This window comes from Cherax quadricarinatus, chromosome 65 (genome assembly GCF_038502225.1).
Source record: "Cherax quadricarinatus isolate ZL_2023a chromosome 65, ASM3850222v1, whole genome shotgun sequence".
NCBI lineage: Eukaryota > Metazoa > Arthropoda > Malacostraca > Decapoda > Parastacidae > Cherax > Cherax quadricarinatus.
Window position 1 is genome coordinate 16639926 of NC_091356.1, and position 17500 is coordinate 16657425.

Below are 17500 nucleotides of genomic sequence, written 5' to 3' on the forward strand. Positions count from 1 at the left end.
AATGCTAAAGTAGGAGAAACTTTTAGAGAGGGTGTGGTAGGTAAGTTTGGGGTGCCAGGTGTAAATGATAATGGGAGCCCTTTGATTGAACTTTGTATAGAAAGGGGTTTAGTTATAGGTAATACATATTTTAAGAAAAAGAGGATAAATAAGTATACACGATATGATGTAGGGCGAAATGACAGTAGTTTGTTGGATTATGTATTGGTAGATAAAAGACTGTTGAGTAGACTTCAGGATGTACATGTTTATCGAGGGGCCACAGATATATCAGATCACTTTCTAGTTGTAGCTACACTGAGAGTAAAAGGTAGATGGGATACAAGGAGAATAGAAGCATCAGGGAAGAGAGAGGTGAAGGTTTATAAACTAAAAGAGGAGGCAGTTAGGGTAAGATATAAACAGCTATTGGAGGATAGATGGGCTAATGAGAGCATAGGCAATGGGGTCGAAGAGGAATGGGGTAGGTTTAAAAATGTAGTGTTAGAGTGTTCAGCAGAAGTTTGTGGTTACAGGAAAGTGGGTGCAGGAGGGAAGAGGAGCGATTGGTGGAATGATGATGTAAAGAGAGTAGTAAGGGAGAAAAAGTTAGCATATGAGAAGTTTTTACAAAGTAGAAGTGATGCAAGGAGGGAAGAGTATATGGAGAAAAAGAGAGAGGTTAAGAGAGTGGTGAAGCAATGTAAAAAGAGAGCAAATGAGAGAGTGGGTGAGCTGTTATCAACAAATTTTGTTGAAAATAAGAAAAAATTTTGGAGTGAGATTAACAAGTTAAGGAAGCCTAGAGAACAAATGGATTTGTCAGTTAAAAATAGGAGAGGAGAGTTATTAAATGGAGAGTTAGAGGTATTGGGAAGATGGAGGGAATATTTTGAGGAATTGTTAAATGTTGATGAAGATAGGGAAGCTGTGATTTCGTGTATAGGGCAAGGAGGAATAACATCTTGTAGGAGTGAGGAAGAGCCAGTTGTGAGTGTGGGGGAAGTTCGTGAGGCAGTAGGTAAAATGAAAGGGGGTAAGGCAGCCGGGATTGATGGGATAAAGATAGAAATGTTAAAAGCAGGTGGGGATATAGTTTTGGAGTGGTTGGTGCAATTATTTAATAAATGTATGGAAGAGGGTAAGGTACCTAGGGATTGGCAGAGAGCATGCATAGTTCCTTTGTATAAAGGCAAAGGGGATAAAAGAGAGTGCAAAAATTATAGGGGGATAAGTCTGTTGAGTGTACCTGGTAAAGTGTATGGTAGAGTTAAAATTGAAAGAATTAAGAGTAAGACGGAGAATAGGATAGCAGATGAACAAGGAGGCTTTAGGAAAGGTAGGGGGTGTGTGGACCAGGTGTTTACAGTGAAACATATAAGTGAACAGTATTTAGATAAGGCTAAAGAGGTCTTTGTGGCATTTATGGATTTGGAAAAGGCGTATGACAGGGTGGATAGGGGGGCAATGTGGCAGATGTTGCAAGTGTATGGTGTAGGAGGTAGGTTACTGAAAGCAGTGAAGAGTTTTTACGAGGATAGTGAGGCTCAAGTTAGAGTATGTAGAAAAGAGGGAAATTTTTTCCCAGTAAAAGTAGGCCTTAGACAAGGATGTGTGATGTCACCGTGGTTGTTTAATATATTTATAGATGGGGTTGTAAGAGAAGTAAATGCGAGGGTCTTGGCAAGAGGCGTGGAGTTAAAAGATAAAGAATCACACACAGGGTGGGAGTTGTCACAGCTGCTCTTTGCTGATGACACTGTGCTCTTGGGAGATTCTGAAGAGAAGCTGCAGAGATTGGTGGATGAATTTGGTAGGGTGTGCAAAAGAAGAAAATTAAAGGTGAATACAGGAAAGAGTAAGGTTATGAGGATAACAAAAAGATTAGGTGATGAAAGATTGAATATCAGATTGGAGGGAGAGAGTATGGAGGAGGTGAACGTATTCAGATATTTGGGAGTGGACGTGTCAGCGGATGGGTCTATGAAAGATGAGGTGAATCATAGAATTGATGAGGGAAAAAGAGTGAGTGGTGCACTTAGGAGTCTGTGGAGACAGAGAACTTTGTCCTTGGAGGCAAAGAGGGGAATGTATGAGAGTATAGTTTTACCAACGCTCTTATATGGGTGTGAAGCATGGGTGATGAATGTTGCAGCGAGGAGAAGGCTGGAGGCAGTGGAGATGTCATGTCTGAGGGCAATGTGTGGTGTGAATATAATGCAGAGAATTCGTAGTTTGGAAGTTAGGAGGAGGTGCGGGATTACCAAAACTGTTGTCCAGAGGGCTGAGGAAGGGTTGTTGAGGTGGTTCGGACATGTAGAGAGAATGGAGCGAAACAGAATAACTTCAAGAGTGTATCAGTCTGTAGTGGAAGGAAGGCGGGGTAGGGGTCGGCCTAGGAAGGGTTGGAGGGAGGGGGTAAAGGAGGTTTTGTGTGCGAGGGGCTTGGACTTCCAGCAGGCATGCGTGAGCGTGTTTGATAGGAGTGAATGGAGACAAATGGTTTTTAATACTTGACGTGCTGTTGGAGTGTGAGCAAAGTAACATTTATGAAGGGATTCAGGGAAACCGGCAGGCCGGACTTGAGTCCTGGAGATGGGAATATATATATATATATATATATATATATATATGCCTTCTACCTACTCAACATATAATAACTTCACAACAGGAGTGAATAGACTTGTCATCCCTGCTGTGGTTGTGATCCTAATTCAATGAACCATCAATGTCGCATACAACATGCGCCTAGTAGCAGAAGACGTCACTCTTGTTGCTGACACATATGTGGTTGTGGCAAGTTCAAGACTAATTGCTTTCTCCTCTCGTTTAGAATGCCAGTTACACAAGCAGTTTACATGTTAATGCACCCAAGAATAACAGGTTTTAAGCAAATAACAACTGCACTGGCCGAGATATGAACCCCCGCGCTTTAACACGTCACTCTCGAAGCCTGTCAAAATTGGAGACGCCCTAATCCACTAAACCGTCAGTGTCACACACAACAGATGTCTTGTAGCACTAGACATTTAACTCAACGAGAACTAGAGTAACTGTTACCCCATGCTAGCTCCAGGCAACACGTCGTTTCTTTGTAGATACACACAATAACCACAAACTCTTAAATCTTTGCATCAAGACCAACGAAAACAAAAGCTTATAACAAGAGAAACAGGCCCACAATAAGGGCAAAGGCATGTAACACCAAGGGCAATTAACCGACATGCCCTGACCTGTTTTCCCAGTCTGTTGGGAGACAATAAGGTCTAGTTAACAGAACGTTCCAAGCCTTACTTGAGCGATAACGAAGAAAATATCACATAGAAGCAGACAGACGTTCTAAAGGTAGTGCTAGATCTCGACATATAAGGCAATCCAGAGCATTCCTGAAATTACAAGGTTTAAGATTTTGTACAATGGCCTCAGTAAAGAATGAACAAATTTGTACAAGCCTAAGCTATAGCTGTATAATGAAAGGTTATCCTTTTCTGTAATCGCCTATTCTAAGACGTTTATCTCTATTACTGATGCGTTAGGATCTATAATTCGGGATCCGACCATTATTACAGGATTAATACATTCTTGTATGTGGTTAATTACGGCCTTGCGCCCGCTACAAGCCACTTTTGCAAGTCTCCCACTATGTTTTTGGTGAATTCTTGATCAGTATGTTCTTAACGGCCCATGAACTATTGAAGAGAACATGTATGTTAGATTTTTTTAGGGCAGATTGTACAGGAGAATCAACAAATTCTTCATAATTCCCATAAATATATAAGGAGAAGAGAGAGAGAAAGAGAAAGATAGAGAGAAGAGAATATAGATATATGCAAATAGATACAGTAGACACATAGAGATGGAACGATATTCAGCTCGTTCTCCATCCAGTTGTAATAAATGAAAGTTATTTTCATTATAGTTAATTACATTCTGAAATAATATGATCGCTTTTGATAACGTTTCCATTACACAAAAACTTTCAATTTTTGGGGAATTTCACCAAAAAATACGATCATTTTCCCTCGCAAACACCATAATTCTGCACTTTACTTGTATTTTTATAATACTCACGAGTATTTGTATTAAAACGTGGTGGGCTGTAATATCAATATTTTTCAATATGGGAAACATTAGTGACCACAAAAAAAATTTAGTTGCGAATTGTCAGAAAAAGTTAGAATCGTCCATTACAGCACCGAACATTATTTTATAAAATAAATACACTAGAGTAATTCAGTGTGACGTGTGCTGGAGATGGCCTCGCTACAGTGGTCACTTTTAATAAGGGTCACCTTTATACAGTGATTGCTTTCATATATATATGTCGTGCCGAATAGGTAAAAACTTGTGATTTGGGCTTAAATTGCAACGCTCTTCTTGCCACATCACAGGCCATTGCACACACTAGGGCTTTACAAATAAATGAGAGCACCAGAAAATACACATAATAGAGTACACTAAAAAAACCTTACCCAATACCACCTACTCAAGACCACTACATCTCACCTCTGCTGTGCGTAACCTACTGCCTAAACACACTTCATCTGCTCCTGTCCTGCCCACTCTGCCTGTGACAGGAATAAAAAGCGTCTGCTTTAACGGAATAATACACGTCTGCTTTCAGTATACTCCCGGAGCTACGTTACATAAAATATTTGTTATAAATGTCACTGCGTAACACAATCCAACTATGCAACTCTAATGGTAGCCATAAGCGTCCAGATGGTATTACCCTTAATGCCTGGACAGACGGTAAGCAGGTGGTGTGGTACTACACATATGCATCTACCTTGGCTGATACCTATCTCCAATGCACCAGGGAGGAAGGAGGGGCAGCCGCCAGCTTCAGGGAGTCCCAAAAGTCTAGAAAATACGGAGGATTTGTCCATTATTATATTTTTGTTCCCATAGGCTCAGAGACCCTTGGCTCATGGGGAAAGAGTGCATCTAAGTTCCTTAAGGAGCTAGGCAAAAGATTCATCAGGGTAACTAGGGATCCCAGGGCAGCTAGATTTCTGTTCCAGCGACTCAGGGCTGTTGTTCAGAGGGGCAATAGAAGTTGTATCTTGTGCACGCGCCCCACCTCTGAGGAGCTGCATGTGATTGTCGCATTATAATCAGTGACAAACATGTAACGATATGTACTAGACATGTATCTCTCACACCTCATGTACTTTATATCAACAATGTATCTCTTAAATCTTTTGTACCATATTATGTGATAAAATATATCTATTGGTAAAAAGAGAATGAAAAGATGGGGTGGTAGGGAAAGTGGAATATTCAGACGGCTTGAGGAAGAAATACAATATTCTTCCCTGAAGCCTTTTTATCAATATGTACATATTTACACACACACACACACACACACACACACACACACACACACACACACATATATATATATATATATATATATATATGTGTGTGTGTGTGTGTGAGTGTGTGTGTGTGTCTATATATCTGTGTGTCTATATATATATATATATATATATATATATATATATATATATATATATATATATATATATATATATATATATATATATATATATATATATATATATATATATATATATATATATATATATATATAACTATATATATATATATATATATATATATATATATATATATATATATATATATATATATATATATATATATATATATATATTCTTTCTTTCAACAAACCGGCCGTATCCCACCGAGGCAGGGTGGCCCAAAGAGAAAACAAAAGCTTCTCTTTTTAAATTTAGTAATTTGTACAGGAGAAAGGGTTACTAGCCCCTTGCTCCCGGCATTTTAGTCGCCTCTTACAACACGCATGGCTTACGGAGGAAGAATTGTGTTTCACTTCCCCATGGAGATAAGAGGAAATAAACATGAACAAGAACTAGAAAGAAAATAGACGAAAACCCAGAGGGGTGTGTATATATATGCTTGTACATGTACATGTACATGTATATATATATATATATATATATATATATATATATATATATATATATATATATATATATATATATATATATATATATATGTCGTGCCGGATATGTAAAACTGGTCAATTAGCAAGAACTCATTTAAAATTAAGTCCTTTCTAAAACTTTCTCTTATACGTTTAAAGATATATTTTTTTCATTAATGTTGATGTAAAAATTTATAACTTTGCACCAAAAGGAATTTAGAAAACTTACCTAACCTTATTATAACAAGAGCAATTTATTTTAGCCTAACGCAACTAAATATATTTCAGATTTGTTTACAATAATTTAATAATAAACAAACACAGTGAAATATATTTTTTCGTTAGGTTCAGAATGATTTTGGCGAAATTATTGCATACACAAATTTTCACTTGTCCTATATGGCAAGATGAGCTTTGCTATTTAAGACAAGATCGCAAGTTCTGCCTATTCGGCACGTCATATATATATATATTATATATATGTATGTATATTATATATATATATATATATATATATATATATATATATTATATATATATATATATATATATATATATATATATATATATATATATATATATATATATATATATATATATATATATATATATATATATATAGGCAGATAGAGACTCATTTAGGTACCGGTTATAATATTGTCTTCACATTGAATTTCAACAAGCTCACAATTTATTAGCTCACAGTTGATGTCCTTTTTGTTAGAATTAAATTCATTGAACATAGCTCAAGGTCAAGAGTGTTTTGCTGGCTGCTAGTAGATATGCATGTCTGAACTTCTGTTATGTTGTGGTCTGAGTTTACTTTCCTGGACACTATAATGTTCTGAACCAGATCTTCATTGTAAGCGAATGCTAGGACAAAGGTATTTTTTAGTGTAGTCGGTTCTGCTACTTACTTTTATAAGAGGAATTTTGTTGTTGTAAGTAATTCAGTTGTGTGAGACTGTTCATGTAAACTAGCTGCTGGGATTCTTTCTGCTATTACAACCTTTGCTACATTCTTTCATTTCAGGTGTCTTAAATTGTCTACAAGCAAAAGTATATTTGGAGCTGTGTTTGGTAAGTCTTCAAGTAAGTGCTCAATTTTTCAGTAGTTCTTTGAACCGTAGGCGAATTGCATATGGTGGTTAATATAGAGTTACAATAAATACATTTTTATTTTAAATTTTTACCCCCAGAACTTCTGCCACATCATTTGTGAAATTGAGTAACTAGGTTCATATGAGTGACTCTAATATTCAGACCAATGCCCCCTTGTTTGTTTTTCCAGTCACATCTGAGTAGATTGTAGCCGATAATCCATATTTCATTATCAAAGTAGCCTTTTAGGTGCGTTTCCGTAAAGGCTACAAACATTGCATTCGACTCAGTGAGGAGACCGTTGATGAACGGGATATTGTTGTTCTTAGGTTTTGAGACCTTGAATGTTTTCAGTAACAAATGATATCATGTTGTTTGCCGCTGAGCTAGGGGCTTTGTCATTGGTTTCAATATCTGTCGCTCTGGTGAGCCCGCCGCTGGTTTTCTTTTTCCAGTGGCTTCGATTCCAGTCCAGGATGCTTCCCAGGCGGTGCTATGTTTCCTGCCATTCTTTTTCGTTTCCTGGCACAACAAATCATAGCTGCCTGTATGGTTGTAATTACTATGTTCAGTTTTATGTTCATGTGCGTCGTTCCCTTCACATGGAACGCCGGACAATTTGCATCATAGTAACGTCCCTATTATTATTATTATTATTATTATTATTATTATTATTATTATTATTATTATTATTATTATTATTATAGAGTCATTGGATTTTTTAGGGTGGTTATATTGACACATACCATTTCTTTTTCCAGTTCGTCTAGATTTGCATATTCCTAGTGACCTAGTGCCGACACACTTGGTTTTATTATGGACTTTTTTTTGTGTGTGTGTGTGTCTCCGGGCTGGGGATTATTTCGATTATTTTGATCGTAGCAGGCTCCCGCTACAAAATCTGCAAATGAAGGCTGTGGCAGAGCCTGTTAACAAGATTGTGATAGTTTGTATAAAGATCTGCAGCCAGTTCAGTACTTGGACTGGAGGCTGTGGGAATTGTTTTTCCAGTTACACGTGCTTCTTCCAGTGGGTTTCTATTTATATACGAGTCATCTCCTGGAATTGGAATAATTTGAATATTGTTATTTTTGGCTTCTCTTTCAATTTCCAGCTTTGAGAAAGTCGCCGCTTGAGTGTGTTTTCTTCCTATTCCTGTATCTATTTTTTCTTGCCATCTTCTATGTAACACTGGTAGACTATCTGAAAGAAGCCTGTGCTGCGTTGGTTATTATTCAGTATCCTCTAATTACTTACCTGAATCCCTTCCAAACCTCACATCCTTATTGCAAATTTGTGGATGTGATGTGGGTTTGGTATTTGGATGTGGTGTGTGGATTTGTTTCATGGGTGTGAGTATGGTGTAGGGGTGTGGTGTTGCGATATCTTGAGATATCTTGTTTGTGTGAAACGGGAGAGCTGCTGTGATACCTTGAGACTGGGCCTCCTGCGTTTACCTGTTTACAAAGATAGGAGTTTTGGCATATTCTTCTGCTGTACTCACTACGTGCAAGTAGGAGAAGCTCTCTCTACCACAAGTCATCCTGGAGGCTCCATTGGGCAGGTAACTTGTACCTCCCAACTAATCATCGTCTTCTCGCTCTCTTCCACGATACAGGCGAGTCCTGTAACGATTGGGTCATTTAGTGGCCTAATCTTTACAAGATGAACTTACCCTGGCAGCTGCTCTCAAAGACAGCCGCATATTAAGTTCAATAGCATTTATTCCTTCAGGGACAACGTTATTATTATTGTTATTATTATTAGTAGTATTATTATAAGTAATAGTATTATTATTATTATTTACTAGATGCATATTGGTAGCTGCATAATCCAAAAACCGAATATCTGAATTACACAACCCCAGTCCCCTCTATGTCAGTGCTAGCAATTTGAATAGTGCTGCATAAGTTTGTAATGCATTTAAAATGCGAAGCAAATCAGGTTATGCATTCTTAAGTTATAAAATGAACGGTAATATCCCAAAATCATCAAAATAGGTCAGGAGAAATTAGACAAGCTCATGTCGTGGTCAGAAAAGTGGTAGTTCCAATTTTATGAATATAAATGAAAAGTCCCGAAGTTCGAGAATTTAAATAACCCTAGCTATTGTAAACTAAATAATATAGAACTTGGTCATGCAGAATGCTCAAATGACTTGGGAGTTATGGTAAGCAACAACCTGAAACCAAGACAGCAATACCTAAGCGTACGTAATAAGGTAAACAGATTACTGATATTTATATCAAGAAGTATAAGCAAAAGGAGTCCAGAAGTTATATTACAGCTCTACACATCATTAGTAAGGCCTCACGCACATTATGCAGCTCAGTTCTGGTCTCCATACTACAGAATGAATGGCAATACAGAGAAGAATGGCAATATATTGCATAAAAAATGTTACATTCGAAGAAAGATTGAAATCTCTTTACTTACATAATCTTGTATGATGTAGAATGAGGGAAGATGTGATTCAAGTGTGTGTATGGCCATAAATAAAGGAGATATAAATAAGGTTCTGAGGATATCCCATCAAGAAAGAACTCGAAATAATGGATTCAAATTGGATAAGTTTAGAATAAGAAAGGATATAGGAAAGTATTGATTTGGAAATAGAATAGTGTATGGAGTGGAACAAAGTGCCTAAAGTACAAAGATAACAAAGATAACACATTGGATTGCTTCAAATATAGGTTAGATAAATACATGAGTGAGAGGAATTAGAATTGAGTAGAATTTGCATATGAGTTAATAAGGCTGTCACAACTTATTCCTTGGATAGCACCAAAAATGGGTTGGGCAAATACTTTTGTTAGTGGGTTTAGGTTTAAACAAGACCTACCTAGTATGGACTAGCAGCCTTGCTACAGTGTTTCTCATTTCTTATATTAAACTAATTCATAGCTTCCAATAAGAACACCAACTTTGAAACACAACTTATCAGGAATTATTGTCAGAGTAACTGGGTTAATCAGCAATGGTGGGTGAAGGTAATTAGATGTGGCCTTCAGAAATTATATCATGAAAATCAGTATTTTATTTTTCCAAGTTTCTTCTGTAAAATAGGCAATCTGGGACCTATACAACCCCAAAAATAATCCAGGCTTTTCTCAAAATAAGATTTATCAGCGTTTAAAGATTAAGTATGTAAATATGTATATAAGTCATTAAATACGTTATATTAAACACATACGTACATAACGTACAAGTATTATACAATTGTCTTGAGGAAACACATATGTCATGTGCACATATGGGAGCATTATTTAGATTTATTATATGATAACCCAGTAAAATGAAACACTGTGGTTTATTTCTGATTAGAAGAGATATTATCCAGTTATTTCACAGAAGCCAGGTTGATTACTAATTTAGCATATTAAATTTATACTGCCTAAAACCAAGGTGGAGTTTCCTTTGAGAAAAACTCATCATCACTAAAAATCGACCAGAGAGTCATTTTTCAGTTATTACACAGAACCCAACAAACTTGGCATCTACACAGCCTAAAGTTATCTTTTTTAGTGATTTCATAAGAAGAATCAGCCATTAAAAATTGATGTTCTTCACAAATGTTGCATTTTAATTAGGGGAAAGCGCAAAGGCAGTAACTGTTATACATCGCTTTTCGAATGAGACGCATTTATATTTGCTCAGAGCAAGAGAATAATATGTTCGATTCTTTGGGTCTTAAACCCCTCACCAGCATCAAGGAGTACGTATTGTTTGCTTTTTCTTACGGACTGGGATAAGTCGATTCCTGTGCTGTTGTTTGCAGTGCAAGAAACTGGACAGAAATCGACGGAGTAGTCAGTGGAGCTGATTTTTGAGAGGTTCACTGCATGTACTTAAGGAAGAATGATTGGGAGAAGAGACTTTCAAAACGACCTACGATCTGAAGTCTAGACTGCACTTGGCAATACAACTGACTAAGGCTAATCCAAAAACAGTTCAGGACAACATGAGATATGTATGACAAAACGTCTCAATGTAGCTCCTTTGACCCAGGAGAAAACGTGTTGGTCCAGGAACCTGTGCCTGGTCACGGGACCTATCAGGTGACAAAGAGGAATTCTGGCCTAAATTATGCGATAGCACCTCTATATAATCCTAATTTGGGTAAGGTCTACCACATAAACAAAATTAAAAAGTTCTTTCAAAAATCTTAAGTCCCAATAACGACCTTGTCCACTCTCCCAGACCACGTTAACGATCCTGATTTCTTGTGCATAGTTCCGGAGATTCAAATAAAGTTATTATGTCAGAACTTGCAGAAGATCAAATAACAACACTCTCAACCCCTCCGCAAACTTATCATGAATTTTCTCCCATGTTCCAAAAATGTGAAGCCTGAGTTATCTTGATGTGGACGCAGAAGCCGCTAAACTTATTAAACACTCTCCTTACAGAGCTAATCCTGAGAAGCAGAAAATACTTCAAAGGGAAGTAATGTTTCTACTAGAACGTGGATTAGTGGAAGTGTCTTCTAGCCCGTGGACCTGGCTTGTTGAAAAACTTGATGGGGGATTTCGGATGTATACAGATTATCGCAAGGTGAATGAGATCGCAGTACCAGTACCACTATGCCATATGGACGGCATAGTGGTTTTTATGGGTAAGGCCAAGTTTGAAGAGTCACAGTACCGTTACAGTATGCAAGTATCCCACGTAATGATGTTTCAGTTTATCGTCGACCGTTGTCCAAGACGGACCTAAGTGTCCTTATCAATTTCTTATCCTAAGTGCGGATTATTTATACGTACTGGTGAAGATTTATCTTATTTTGGTTATGAGTATTTCTTAATTCATATATTATCTTAAGTTAATTGCTTCGTCATTTATTTAGTGATGACTTATTTCTTTTTGAGTTATCTTTGATTTCGAGTTGTCTTGAGTCAAGCTAAATCCTTGGTCATGAATTATTTTTAATCATAAGCAGTCTTTGGTCATGAGCTCTGTTTAGAATGAATTATCTTTGCTCAAAATATAATGTTAAGATCACAAAACAATGATCGAATTTGGCTGATTTACTGTAATCTCGCTCGAATCTCATCCCCCATCTATATATATTCATTTGACAATACATTGTGAATCAGGAACAGATATGAGAAACTCTCTATTTACTTCTCTTTCTTGTCTGTCTTGCAGAACTTTCAGTTTTTCTTTTCATTAAATGTATTAACCGGATTGTGATTCCGGTTAATACATGTGCATGGAGTTTTCTTCAGAATGTGCAGTTTGACCATCCCATGCTTTTATACTCTATCTCTGTGAGCCTCTTTTGAAGCCCTGATAAGATCGTATAGCAAGATTAACCATTCCTAAGTTGTCGCTGCTATTTTGTAACAAATTAAGCCTAACCTAACCTAATCTATCTTTGTTTAAAATGAAAAGGCATTATTTGTTAGTCTGCAGCGAGCGTTAAGTCATTGATGATGGGAATAAACAGCATATGAATAAATGTAACGAAATATAAGTAGCTTCAGCTGTCCACAAGTGTTCTACATTTGAAGAATATATTTCGCAATAGTGAGGGTCAGGTTAGAGTATGTAGGCAAGAGGGGCATTATTTCCCAGTAAAAGCAGACCTTTGACAGGGATGTGTGATGTCACCGTGGATGTTCAATATATTTATAGATGGAGTTGTAAGAGAGGTGAATGCTCGGGTGTTGGCAAGAGGTTTCGGATTCAAAGATAATCTAACACAAAGTGTGAGTTGTCACAGTTGCTCTTTGCTGATGACACTATACTTTTGGGAGATTCTGAAGAGAAGTTGCAGAGGTTGTTTGATGAGTTTGCCAGGGAATGTAAAAGAAGGAAGTAAAAAAGTTAATATAGGGAAGAGTAAGGTGATGAGGATAACAAAAAAATTAGGTAATGGAAGATTGGAGTAATTAGATTGGAGGGAGAGAGTATGGAAGACGTGAATGTATTCATATATTTGGGAGTGGACGTGTCAGCAGATGGGTTGATGAAGGATGAGGTGAATCATAGAATTGATGAGAGGGAAAAAGGTGAGTGGTGCACTGAGGAGTCTGTGGAGACAAAGGATTCTACCCATAAAAGCAAAGAGGGGAATGTATGACAGTATAGTTATACCAACGCTTTTGTATGGGTGTGAGGCATGGGTTGTGAATGTTGCAAGGAGAAGGCTGGAGGCAATGGAGATGTCATGTCTGAGGGCAATGTGTGGTGTGAATATAATGGAGAGAATCCGTAGTTTGGAGATTAGGAGGAGGTGTGAGATTACAACAACTATTACCCGAGGGCTGAGGAGTGGTTAATGAGTTGGTTTGGACATGTAGACAGGATGGAACGAAATAAATGACTTCGAGAGTATTCAGTTCTGTAGTGGAGGGAAGGCCAGGTAGGGGTCCGCCTAGGAAAGGGTGGAGGGAGAGGGGTAAAGGAAGTTGTGTGTGCGAGGGGACTGCACTTCCAGCAAGTGTGCGTGAGCATGTTAGACAGGAGCAAATGGAAACAAATGGTTTTTAGAACTTGATGTGTTTGGAGTGTAAAAAAGGTTAATTTTATGAAGGGATTCAGGGAAACCGGCAAGTCGGACTTGAGTCCTGGACTCTGAACGAGGGGTGTAAATGTTGCAGTTTTATAACTGTAGTGTAGGCATGCTTCTGGTAAGACGGTGATGGAGTGAATGATGATGAAAGTTTTTTCTTTTTCCGGCCACCCTGCCTTCCTGGGAAACGGCTGATGTGTTAATAAATTAATAAAAATAAATAATTCGCAATACCGTGACTCGAACATTCATTAATATCTCTAGTCGTACAAGAATGGTATGCAATACCGACAAGATGAAACTGAGACACATGTGCAACATCTGGGTATCTTTATTGTAGACGTTTCGCCATCCAGTGGCTTTATCAATACAAATTCCAGGACATAACTTGAAGACAGGAGAACTATGCACAGAAGATGAGGTAATCAGTCCCTCAACCTAGCAGTAGGTGCGAAGAGCACCATAGTTGTGGAGATTCTGAAGCAGAAGCAAGGCGTCTGACGCTTATATAGTAACGTCATGTGGAAATGGGACGGGTAGCAGACGAGGGCATAGTCACTGGTAGGCGGCAACTACTACTACAACTAACCCATCTCTTTGGGTAGGACCTACTTCCACTGGGGAATCCCGCCTACCAGTGACTATGCCCTCGTCTGCTACCCGTCCCATTTCCACATGACGTTACTATATAAGCGTCAGGCGCCTTGCTTCTGCTTCAGAATCTCCACGACTATGGTGTTCTTCGCACCTACTGCTAGGTTGAGGGACTGATTACCTCATCTTCTGTGCATAGTTCTCCTGTCTTCAAGTTATGTCCTGGAATTTGTATTGATAAAGCCACTGGATGGCGAAACGTCTACAATAAAGATACCAAGATGTTGCACATGTGTCTCAATTTCATCCCTAGTCGTATTTAACAGCAGATGTTATCTACAACAGAGCATGATCAATCTTCCAAATTCAGCTTGCTACTTTATGCTAAAAAACTCTTTGATCGCCAACATCTTGGATTCCCAACAATTGCACAAACCGGGCGCCATGGGTTCACAGCAAGTCACTCCTGCCTCTCTCAACTACTGGACCTTTATGACATGGCCTTGGATGCACTGAAGGGCAAATAGAATCCAAATGTAGTATACACAAACTTCGCAAAAGCCTTCGACAAGTGCGATCATGTTGTAATAGTACACAAAATGAGTGCTAAAAGAATAACTAGAGCAGACAGATAGATCTTCAACATTCTAACCAATAGAATAAGAATAAAGAGTAATGATAAAATGAGTTGGTGGCTACAACAGTGAAAAGCTCTGTTCCACAAGATACGGTACTCTCCCCCATCCTGTATCTCATCCTCATATCAGACCTAGACAGAGATGTGAGCCATAACTCAATGTTGTCTTTTGCAGACGAAACTATAATGTGCATGAGAGTGTCATCCACTGAGGACACAGAAAACCTCTGAGCGAATATAAACCACGTTTTTCAGTTGACCACGGAACAGTATGGTGTACAATAAGGATAAATTTTTGGTACTCTATTATGGAAAACTTGAGGAAATAATAGATAGAAAGGAATGTATTACAAAACTCTAGCCATACAATAGAGCGAAAAACTAATGTTAACCCTTAAACTGTCCGAACATAGATCTACGTTCACTCGCGCAGCGCTCCGAATATTTTGATTTTTTTTTTAATGAAGAGCGCATTTTTAGAAATGTTATAGGACAAAAAAAAATTAGGGCCAGTACTTACCGAGATATAAGCCCGCAAAGTTCTTGCTAAATGATGAGGTGTCGGCAACATGGAGCACTGCCGCTTGCAAAAACAATAAACATTTATCATTTTTTTCCAATTCTTTTCTATTTTTTTTTTTGTTTTCATGTTATGATAACAATGTTTTGATGCATATCTTTTGATTTCATAGCCAATTCCTGAATGGATAAAAGTAGGCACTGATTTTTTGCTTGAGATACCTAAACAATTCCGATTTTGTATAGGTCAATTCGGTTTGGAGTATTCCTGTCTGAGAAGTGCAACATTCGTAGCAACAGAGTGAATCTGTTGCAGGGGAGGAGGTCACGGAAGACTGGAGTACTGATGAAGTGGTCTGTGAACCAGCAGTGTGCTATATTGCTCTTAGAGGTGTGTGGCATAAGCATGATTGTGCCAAGGAATAAATACATTTCAACCACAGTTGTATCTTTCCACCTGCGCAGTCGTGACGATTCTGAAACATCTATCTGGTCCATTGTATACCGGTAGTACATGTTGGTCTGGGTAACAATCAGGTTCATTATCGGTTCATCAAAGTTTAGTTGAAAATAGTCTAACTCGAAAGACTCATTTGTGATGGGACAGTGTGGCATGATACCACTTCCACTGGCATCAAAATTGAAAGGATCTGGCGTGAATGGTGTACATTCTGTCCATTTCCATTCGTGATCAGATAGTGCAGGGTGGACGTGTAGCATGGGGCGTGGGGGTGCAGGAGGGCAGACGGGAGTGGAGGCAGCACAAGGTTGAGAGGATGCCGGGCGGTCCTTTGTCTGCCCACCCACTGCGCCACGAGGTACAGGAACCATGCCACCAACTTCATTTTCCTCCATCCCAGCCTCCTTCAGAGGCGTTGCTAGAGTTGGTGTCACCCGGGGCGGAATCTCTGGTGTCACCCCAATGAAATTCAAGGGCAGGGGAATGGGGGGTAAACTCCAGTTATGTCACTAATGCATGACCAGTGACAAATGTTTAGCAATGAGAACGTTTAAGGACACATGTCATCTGTTCGCCAGAGGTAGAGAATATTTTAATACCTAAAATGTGGATTAAAATATACCCCAAGAATATGTACACTGAGTAATATTCACCTCATTGAGTGTATACACACCGAAGGAGATGTACAGTATACTTATCAGAATATAAACAAAATAAAATAATGGCTCTTACTAATTTAAAACTGTATACATTAGAACAATTTATTATATCAAGAAAGGCTAGATTGTTTTATGTTACATGTCTTTACGTGGAAGTATTAAATTATTTCTGTTTACGGCGTAACTATTATAGGTGCAGAGCTGTTTTAAGATAACCATGGAAATATCAGTGAATTATTGAGCCGTTTGCTTCTGCGAAGAGACCAAATATGAAGTTGAATAAGGTCGGGAAGGGGGTGAGGAATCTACACACACAACCTGGCTATGGGAAAGAGGTAATTGGCCACCCCTTTGCTCTGAGCTCGCCACCACTAATTGGAATGCTCTTCTCCAAGGGGATGTTGACAACCAAGTGAAAGCCTTCACTGGACACATCCTTAATCAACAACAAGAACACATTCCTCACCGGCAGTATGTGACAAAGCCTATAGATCAGCCTTGGTTTGGCTTTCATTGTAGAGAGGCTGCTATTGCTAAGTACAAGGCATGGAGACATCCTACCACCTATAACAGGAACTTGCACAGGCAAACCTGTAGGCACTTGGGTGACGTTCAAAAGTGGGCCATCGCTATATGGGAGGTGGACACAAAAAAGAAAGCTAGCATCATTATGGTAGGCTACGCTCCAAAACCTGGTGGTCCCTGGTCAAGGACAGACAAAGTTATCTGCCTGATAAACTCATTCCATTTCTAAATCAACATGATGGGACCACCTCTATTAGTAGTCAAGAGAAAGCGGACCTCTTTGCCGAACACTTTGCTACCAAAATGCAAGCTCCTGATCTAGCAAGGGACCCTCCTTGGCTAGCTGCAAGAACTGTGTCAAAACTGTCAGTGGTGACAATAAGGCAGGAGGAGGTGCATTTCCTTCTTAAATCGCTTGACCAAGAAAAGGCAGTGGGCCCAGACAGGTTGAGCCCAAGATTGCTGAGAAGATGAGCAGACCAGCTAGCAGCACCTCTAATTCACATCTTTCAGCACTGCCTAATACAAAGTAAATGGC